Genomic DNA, 10,649 nt, shown 5'->3' with positions numbered 1-10,649 from the left:
GACAATGTTAAAACACAATGCAAAACTCTAACTTGCCACTGACATTATCCTTCAGTGTTGTCACAAATTATGGCAGTTCAATCTGAAAACCTAAGTGCAAATTACAGAGTGATTTGGCAGTTTCTCCCTTCTATCATTGCTGGGAAAATTATTCATGTGCTCAATCTAACCAGGCCTATAACTAAGCTCTGAATGTCATCTTTTAAACTCAAATCGAGAATTTGGTGGCTGCCATCTCAGTTCCCAGATATAGGGCAGCCAGAATATGTTTTCATCCATTTCCAATCTATTACCACAAAGCGTCCAGAAAGCTTCCCAGTAAAGGTACTCAGAGAAGACCTTTGTGAACTTCTTAAAACACAGAAGGATAGTTATCACAAATGCCCTGACTCCATCTCTACCTCCTTGGCTGTCTTGCTACTCTAGAAAGAGTAAAGAAGAGGAAAAAAAAATAATTAAAACCTAAGCTAGAATAAGGTTGAAGTGATTGCTGTTATGCATCCTCTGACAGTGAAAAGCACGGAAATGCTAATTATTTAACAATTAGCAATGCTGTCCTTTTAATTAGGAGAAACTTGGTCAAAAACTTTCCAACTTGATTAAGATGGTAGTGGGCCTAAGGGAAAGGGATGGAATCAAGAAACTTTTCAATAGCAGAATCAATAAAACCTGGTGATTGATTGCATATGGGAGGCAAGAAAAAGGGAGAAATCAAAATAGATTTTCTATTCAGGTCCTGGATGGATGGTAATACCATTTACTAAGACAGAGCAACAGCAAGTATGCCAAATCATAATCCACTTGACGTTTGTTCAGGTCAATGAACAAAGAAGCATTTCCAGGGTACTTACTATATGCAAGACATTGGCTAGAATTGTGTCTTGCATATAGTAAGTAAATATAAAACTAAGGAAAATAAACATGCTGAAGATAGAATAATAATACCCCCAAACATGTCCACGTCCTAATCCCTTAAGATTGTAGCCTTACATGGTATGCAGAAAAGAGTTAACACAGCAGTCCTAAACTGCTATACTTGAAAAGACCTACTTGCAAGATTAGCTCTTGGCTAGCATCTGGGAATTTTGGGTCTGTAGAGTCCCCACCATTAACTGGTAAGAATAGCTCACTACCCAAAATGTTTGTGCAAACAACATGGTCTATGATGAACACCTGCTTACCTTCTGGGATATTCTGAAATTTTGGTATTTTGGTATATGGCAGGCAAAGAATGCCTATATGACCAGTCCCAATAATAACAATGGATGGACACTGAGTCTCTAATGAGCTTCTCTGATTAGCAACATTTTACATGTGTTGTCACAGCTCATTGCTGGAAGAACTAAGCACATCCTGTTACTCCCCTGGGAAACCACCCTTGAAAGTCCGTGCCTGTTTTCCCCCAGACTTTGCCCCATGTCCCCTTTCCCTTGGTTGACTTTGCTGTGTATTTTTTTGCCTTCATAAATCATAGCTGTATGACTATATGCTGAGATCTCTGAGTCCTCCTAACAAAGCATCAAACCTGACGGTGCTCTTGGGGACCCCCAACACAGAGCGATTTTTCAGATGTGATGAAGAGCCTTGATATGAGATTTTTCTCAAATTATTTGGGTTGGCCCAAGGATAATGACAATATTTATAAACAATCAGAAAGCAAAGCCTTTCTGAGAGAGGGGTCCACAAGGTGTTGTTCTCAGTTCCCCATGTAACTTAAAGGGAAACTTCCATGATGTTCAAAGCCCTTGATGTCCTGCAAATGAAGGAGAAGGATGTCCTTAAATTGCAGCAGGAACCCACTTAGGTGGTACCCACCTTGACTTCCCTATGCAAAAGGAAGAGCGATAGCATCTACATCATAAATCTAAAGAGAACTGGGAGAAGCTTCTGCTGCCTGCTTATGCCATTGATGCCACTGAAAACCTGGCTGACGTCGGTGTCATGTCGTCCAGGAACACCGGCCAGCAAGCTGTGCTGAAGTTTGCTGCTGCCACTGCAGCCACTCCTATTGCTGGAGGCTTCACTCCGGGGACCTTCACTACCCAGATCCCAGCAGCCTCCGGGAGCCATGCCACCCTCTGGTGGTTACCTATCCTAGAGTGGACCATGAGCCTCTCATAGAGGCGCCCTATGTTAACCTGCCTACCGCTGCTCTGTGTAACACAGACTCTCCTTTGGGCTATGTGGACATTGCCAGACTGTATAACACAGGAGAGCTCACTCAGTGGGTCTGAGGTGGTAGATGCTGGCTGGGAAGTTCTGCACATGCGTGGCACCATCTCCCATGAGCACCTGTGGAGGTCATGCCTGATCTCTACCTCTACAGAGATCCTGAAGAGACTGAAAAGGAAGAGCAGGCTGCTACTAAAAAGCCTGTGGCCAAGGAGTTTCAGGGTGGATTACCCGAGCTCCCAAATTTACTACTCTTCAATCCAAGGTCACAAACTGATCTGAAGGCATGCAGGTGCCCTGTGTGCTTATCCAGCGCTCCCTACTGAAGCCCCGAGGGCTCAGCTGCCCCTGAGACTGGTCCACAGCTCCCACTGCTCAGGCCACTGAGTGGGTAGGAACAACCAGAGGGGGCTTAAGCTGATCTTCTACAGACTCTTAAACAGAAAATGGAAATAAGGTTGTTGGAAAATAAACAGTATGTGAGAAAGGGAAGGAGGGAGAGAAAATTTTAAAAGAACAGTTTGTTACAGATTAAGAAAAGTTAAATAAAACTGGCTCACTGGACATCCAACTCATCATACACAACAATACTGTGCAATACAAAAGTTTAAATGACAAGCAGGTTTATTAAATCATGAGCCAGAAAATGTAATATATAGGCTTTAATGGCTGCTTTAAACATTTTTTAAGGGGTGAGAAAAAAACCCTAGCTGGCAGTGTTATCAGGTTAGAAAACTCTGGTAGGTTTTCATGATATAAAGTAGAAAGCAACATGATATTAATTGTTGTGAGACAGATAATTGATGAACTGGTCAATAATACATATAAAGCAAGGTTTCCACTACCATGAAATCAGGTGTCTGCTTGATGAAAGGCAAAGTTAGACAATACAATCACCTTTAATTTCACAGTCTGTGATTCTTCATAAAAATTTTAAAGATCAATTATGTCCCATCAATGTTAGATCCAAGCCAAAGTAAGTGATTTATGTACAAATACCCTCACACGTGGATTGTTGATTGAGTAACTTATCTTTATTAAATATGAACTCAAGAGATTATACTGGGAAGCAATTTACACTTATGACTTTCTCTATGCTTTTTAACACATCTCCACTTTCTGTTTAAAGAATATACCCTTAAATAACAAGCGGATAAGAGATACTGCTTTGATTTCAGAACTAAACACTTTAGTTTAATGAAGTGATTCAGATCTGTTCAAAAAATTTAGGTGATCTTATATTTAATCCATTGTTTCCAAATAAGAGCTTTCAATGGTGTTGCACAGTGATGAAAATTCGAGTCCCCAGAGTTGTCTTCATTTATTCATTATACAAACATTTATACAGTACGTACTACTACAATGAAGACACAGTGTTAGGCACAGATGAGTAAAGACCAGCCTTGTATCTCAAGGAGCTCATAATCTAATGGTGGAAACTGACACATGATCAGATAATTATAAACATGGGATGGAAAAATACAGTGACAGAGATATGCAACAGACAGGCACCTAACCAAGCCTGAGGGTAACAGAGAAATGTCATAGAGTCAGAAACACTTGCTACTAGCCTCAAGAACTGAGCAGGAGTTATGTAGGCTCCAGCCGATGAGACTAAATCAGTAAAGACAAAAGGGATTAAAACCACCTCGTGTGTGCAGGCAACCACAAACAGTTGAAGCTGCTGGAGGGTAGATCATGTCTCTGATCGCTACAGATCTAAGTTTGATTCGTCTCACAAATTATGTAACATTAATGAGCAATAGCTAAAATGCCTTAACATAGTACACAATTGGTTAGGAAAAAAGACATTTGAAACTCATTTCGTTTTAATAGTACCATTTTTGATAGATCCCTCTAACACCACCCAGTCCACTAAAAACAATTAATGTTTGGAGTCAGTTTAATACTTTCCCCAATTTTTATTGCCTTTCTTTTTACTGTATCCTGAGTGGTCTTACATTTAAGTATTTAGTCAAAGAGAATCCTATGTCTTCTGTTGCTATGCTTCTTAACAATCTTAAACACTGCAAAAAAAAATCCTTTAGAAATCATATTGTCTGAGAAGAATCTGGGAAAAACCCACCTGCAGCCTAACACACCAACAGCATTACTAAATTTTTATTGTCTCCCAGCTCTAATGTCATTCTGAGCTGTAAATGAGTTGAAGTGAATCTGCAAAATCCACCCTGTGGAGACAACTAGATTGCTAGGAACGTACTCCTGGAGCAGACTGCAGCAATAATAAACTTACCCACGCATCACCCCACAATACCCAGAACTTAAAAGGAAAACCCAAAGCTTCACAAAATAGCTGGACTCAATAATCCTACCATGAAAAATGGTGATAACAGGTTATATAACCACCTTATGAATAAATATATAAATAGAATAAGTAGAATCAATGATATGCCTTCCCAATTATTAATATGTTCTCAATAACCTATGAAGTAAAAAGAGAAAATCATATCTCTATTCTGTATTTTCTTCATTAAATTGTCAAGTACAACATTAAGAGCAACGTAGGATAGACTCTAAAGCAATCATGCTTTGCAAAATTTCAAAATGGTTTCAGTTCTTTTAACCCAGCTGCCGAAAAGCTGTGAGGCAACCGGACTATCTTGTGCAACTCCTCTATCACAACATACTTTAAAAAAGAAAAGCCCAGAAATATGAAAAAAATGAATTCTCTTTCTAATTGCCAGCTAAATGTAAACTCAGCAAGTCAAAGCTCACATTTCATATTTGCATTTACATCAATTAAACCTATCAACTGTTCAACAATTCAGTCTTTGCTAAGGTTAAAATAAGTTTTTAAGGGTCACATAGAAACAGAGGCTTATATATAAAAGTGTGATAAACTTTGCTTATTCAGCAGCAAAAAAAAAAAAAAAGAATTGATCATCTACTCTGCCAGACATTGGACAAGTTCCGGGGAATACAAAAACCATGTGAAAAGTGTTACAAGAGAAATATTAACAAATAATTGGTAGATATGGAGAATGTGGAGAATAGCTTCACAGATGAAGGCCTTTCACAGGAGAAGAATCTAGGCCTTGAAAGTTAAAGTTCAAGCACATGGAGAAAAAGAAAATTCCAGTCTCAGATGTCAACAGAGGCACCAAGACAGGGAAGACATGAGAGTATATGGGAATTCTGTCTAGTATGATGCAGCTAGGCATGAGTACATGACGAAAATGGTGGGAGACAACATATGGAAGGATTATAGGTTGTACTGAAAGTAAGCAGGAGAACAAGATGCAGAAAAGTACGAGTAGAAAACAACTCTGGAGTCATGTGATAACCTGGAAGCATGGACACAATTAAGAGGCTACTTAATGGGGAAGAGGCAATAAGGGGCTTTATAAGAGTGGAAATGGAGAGAAGAAAAGGGACCTGAGAAACATAGCAGAAGCAGAATAAACAGGAACTGGCAACTGAGTAGACACAGAGAGGAAGACAAACTTACTAATATGGAAGCATGGGATAGCGCTATTAGGTTGGTGCAAAAGTAATTGCGGTTTAAAAGATTAAAAATAATTGCCAAAACCGTGATTGCTTTTGCACCGACCTAATATTTAATAGAGAAAGGAAACACAAAGCATCGGTTTACAGGGAAAGAGAATGAGTTCAGCATTTTTCTACATTGGCTATGCAGTGCCTACAGGACTTCCACACAGACATGCTGAATGTATGGTTTGGGGTTGAGACTGCAGAGGTGAGGAACTGAATACAAGTGATTGTCAAATTTGTGAGAAGCTAGAAGGCCTTTGAGACCAGGGTCTTTGTCTTTTACCTCTTTTTCCCAGTGCTTTGCATACTGTCTGCCAATCTAGTAGGCACTCAATTAACATTTAATTGTATTTCTAAAGGAATGAACATAAAAGAAAAAAGATAAGGCATTAAGAATACAACCCTATAAATATAGTTGAGACACAACTATATTCAAGAGGCAGACAAAAGTAGAGATTCCAAAAAGGGAGAACAAGAAAATATCAGAGAAAAGGGGAGAGACCCAGGAAAGAGAAACATCTTAGAAGCCAAGACAGAGAACAATAATGTGTAGGGAACAAAATAAGGGAGATACAGTGTAAATGTTGGCAGCAAATTACAAGGAAGAAAGCTGATACCAAAATGCAAATTAATTCATCTCTAGAACATATTTAAGCTATGTGGGCAGATATCTGCTATGAACTAGCTTCAGGGACTGCAAAACTTTAATCTGGTAACTATTTAATATTTACATTTGCAAATTTCTCCAAAATATCCTTTATATTAGCACTACAATCATGCAGAGATAGTTTCATTTAATCCCATTTAGCTAATAAGATAACTGGGACCTAGAGAAACAAGTAATGTGCTGGAGTTCCAACAAAACAGAAATTCCACAGAATGGAAAATGCATTGTTCAACAATTTGTTACACATCCTTCATTACATCAGTTTTCAATACACGTATTTCGTTCTGAGCTATTTATAAAAGCCTGTCAGAGAACCACTCCCATCCCCACTCCCTGTTAAGGTAAGTACCCTCTAAACGCATCCTCCTTTGGGAATGCAGTTGAGATACTTTTTTCTCACATTTATTTCTCATCCTCAAAGGGTCATTGCATTTGTTGGAACGACTTCTCCAAAATGCAGTATCTTTGGCCAGAAACTAAATGTAATCAAATAAGTATTCAGAGAAAGAGAAAGATACTTAGGCATCCAAGAATCAATGAAACAATGGTATGAAAACCTGTAATCATCACGTCCTAAATTTCCCAAGCCTTATTGCTTCTCGGAGTCACCCAGGGAATTATTTATATATCTATCAGTGCTTCCTAACTTTTTCCTACCACACTTGCATCAGATCCTGAGGAGCCCCAAAGAGATTGATCATGGCTATGGCACCTGGCCTGGGGGCCATGGCTTCCTGAATGAAGGCTGAAGCGATCAATCTCTCAAGCCGTATCTGCAGCCTGTACAATAAGGGGTTAACTCAGCAGGCCTAGGTGGCTCAAACATTGGGCTTTCCAAAGAAAAGACTGGCCCTTGACTGGTGCTTGGGTGATCACCTCTGAGCAGTTGGAATAAACCAGATGAGAATGTTTTCTATGCCCGAGGCCCTGGACCGCGATGTGATCAGTGTGATCTCAGGGAGCTGGAGACTAAATAGCTAAGATCAGTCGCTCAGGTGCTGAGTGCTTTACTGACCCCAGTAAAAACCCTGGACACCAAGGCTTGGGGGAGCCTATCTGGTTGGCAATACTTTGCATATATTGTCACACATCACTGCTGGGAGAATTAAATGTATCTCTATCCAAGCAATTCCACTGAGAGAGATACCTAGACACTTGCACCTAGTTTCTTGTGGACTTTGCCCTATGCACCTTTTTTATTTGCCCTTGCAAACCTGTATCCTTTCACAACAGACCATAATCATGAGTGTAATAGCTTTCCTGAATCCTTTGAGTGCTTCTAGTGAATCAAGAGACTGGAGGTGGCCTTGGGACCTCCAACACAAGCCCATTCATGGCACCCCACATAACACCCGTTCGTAAACTCTGTATTATGTGTCTCTCCCAAAACTCACTGAATCAGAATGTCTACCCAGAAATATTTATATTTTACACACTACCTGGGTTAATCTAACACAGACAGTTTGCCACTAGTTTTAGAACAGGGTTTTAGAAGCTTTTGATCTAGTCAACAGGCCACGGGCTGCTTAAAATAACCTCAAAAAAAGAAAAAAAAAATCCGTCACTTGATTTCCTAATTTCTAGAGATAGGAAATTCACAGTTTCCCAAGACAGCCCTCTTCAATATTAAGTGGTTTACATTGTTGGAAAAATTTCCCTTATGTGTACATAAAATATCTCCACGACTTCTAATCTTTGCTTTTAGTTACATGCAATGAAGCCACAGTAAGTCTCTTCTGCCTTCCACATGACAGTCTAAACACTGTAGTTTTCGTGTTTCTCCTAAGTCTTCTTGTGTACTATCATCCAGAGTCTCTTTAATCGAGCAGATGAAACAGGAGCTCTCCAGCAATAGTCAATATCAAGATCCTCAGGACAATACAATGAAATATGAGGATATAATATATATTCATTGATCAGGGAAAGAGGTCACCATTTTTAAGTAATACAATCTTTATGCTAAAGATTTATTTTCATACTTTTAACACTGTATCAAACACAGAAAAACTAGTTTAACAAAACTATATATACATTCAATATGTGTGCATGGTAACATCACAAAAATGTACAGATTTACAGAAAGACAAATGATGCTGTTTGCTCGTTTGCTTGGATGCACAAAAATCAACTTACAGAGTCCATTAAAAATAGAATAAACTCTGAGCAATACTATTGGGCAGGTTGATGGGGGGAGATATATATATATTTCCAAGGGAGAAAAAAATCACTTTTCTGACTGGTGAACTTTGGAGAAAGCAATAAGCCAGTGTGGTACAGCACCTCTAGCTTTCTTACCTAGCTGCCTGCCTACAGACAGTAGGCATTTTATCTGCTCTCCGCCACGCATTAAGGTCCTGCCTCTGTGAAGTGGGGCCTGTGGTTGCCCAGCTCATCCAGTAATGGGCAGCTACTGTTGTCTATGTCAGCAGTAAAGTATTAAAATGAATGCAGCCAAACATCATTCACGTCCTCTAGTTGAGCTTCTATCAGTAATAAAACTGATAGTCTCCCCAAGTGTCTCATTCCTTTGCCTTTCCTCTTAATGTTTAAGCTTCAGAGAGCAGAAAGGGTACTTCTTAGGCCCCTAAAACCCATCTTCTTCTTCCATCCAGGCTTCATCTAGGTCACAAGCTTCTGTGTTTGCACAACCGCTGAGTGCAACACAGAACAAATATAAATTGATCCCTCCAAAGTTAAAGCTCCAATCCCACCTATTCCTAGAAGCTATCCGGACCCCTCTAGAGTAGACACAGAAGTAACCTTTCCTGTTACTCGTGTGGAACCTTCTTACTCCCAGCAAAAGTTTATTTCCATTTTATATACATACACTGTTGGATTGCAACCGTGGCTCGACACTTCCCAGGTGTAATTTGAAATTGGCCCCTATACAAGGAGGGCAGGGAGACCAAGAAAAAAGCAGACCACTCCAGATTGGTAGGTGGCAGGTTTAATAAGGGAGGGAATTTAGGGGGTTTGTCTTGGCAACTGCAAGACAAGTAGTTTGCCACAACCACCTCCCAAATCTTAAAACTCTGACATCTTAACTGGTTTCAATCACATACCCAGTCCAGATAATCTCAATACTACATTTCTGTCTCAAGGCTGTATCCTTGGAGCAGCTTCTGGAGCAGGGAAGGCAAGTAGAGTACACATTGCAAAGCACAGGGGAAGCAGTGGGGAGCCTTCAATTGTCGGGGTCCAGCTCATGAGTCCAACTGGAAGTCACGTCCTCCTCATGGCCTTCCCCAACATATATGTATTTCTCACATGTGACATGTGACTAAGTTTTCAGGGGAAAGGGTATAATGTTACACTTCTCCTTTCCGCCCCTTGGCTGCTTGCACAGTGCCATACACAGAGGAGGCAATCAGTAACTGTGGATGGCCAAGCAGTTCTTCCAAGCAGCTCGGACATCCACGATCGAAATGTTTTATGGGTCACATTAATCTCAGTCTACAAATAACTAAATTCTCCTCTTTTCCAATTTGATCCATGGCAGGATACAAAGCTTATTGCCATGGATTCTTGTCTCTCAACAGGGCTGCTCTGCTACTTTAAGTTAGGTGCCAGTGCGCGCTCGAAGCCTTTCTTCTTCCATTTCCCATACAATTACATCCCCTTAATTCACCACACACCAAGGGCCCTGGCATCCTGGTATCACCCATTCTCACTGCATTACTGGCCAAGCATCGTGGCATTGTAATAAGCTTGGCGTGAATGCCTATGGAAGGTCTCCGTTTCCAAACCTCTTTACTAAAGACCATTTGATGTGAAATAAAGCAAGCAGGTGTGGCGATGAACTCTTTCCTAAGCCAGAAGAGTACTGGCTGCTATGAGGTCCAAATGTCACACCCATACCATAACTAGAGCAAATATTGCTTTGTTGACCTTTGCATGCTTTAAAACCCAAGCTCTCTTCTCTGCTATAAAATCTGTTAGAAAATTGCCTTTTGGAGCCAACTGTAAAAAAACAAATGTTTCTGTACAGTGTGGAGCCTAGGAAAGAAGTGTTAGGTAATCCCAACATTTTTTAATCCGCCTAATATGCTCCCAATATTTTTTTGTTCTGTTCGTAGCGGGCAGTTGGGCATAGAACCTTCCAGCTGAGCTGCAAAGACATCAGGATGCAGAATATAATGTAAGACAGGCAATAAAACTGATACGCAAAGGCGTTAATGGAGATTTGGGGGTTAAATAAGCTGCTGGAGTCAGAAACATCAGGATCTGCATGCAAAGCAAACAGTGAAGGTCAGGATGTCGGCTGAGGCCGATACAGGACAGAGGCTCACAGGAGCAC

The 10,649-nt window shown here is 40.3% G+C and overlaps 1 pseudogene; it reads left to right on the top strand.

The window, feature by feature from the left end:
- The first annotated feature begins 1,732 nt into the window (after nucleotides 1–1,732).
- LOC141571789 (small ribosomal subunit protein uS2-like) lies at nucleotides 1,733–2,524 on the top strand (annotated as a pseudogene).
- The last annotated feature ends 8,125 nt before the right edge of the window (nucleotides 2,525–10,649 follow it).

Source organism: Rhinolophus sinicus, linkage group LG05, assembly GCF_036562045.2.
Source record: "Rhinolophus sinicus isolate RSC01 linkage group LG05, ASM3656204v1, whole genome shotgun sequence".
NCBI classification, from domain to species: Eukaryota; Metazoa; Chordata; class Mammalia; order Chiroptera; family Rhinolophidae; genus Rhinolophus; species Rhinolophus sinicus.
Note: the sequence above shows the minus strand (reverse complement) of the source record. Positions and strands in the feature narration are given on the sequence as shown.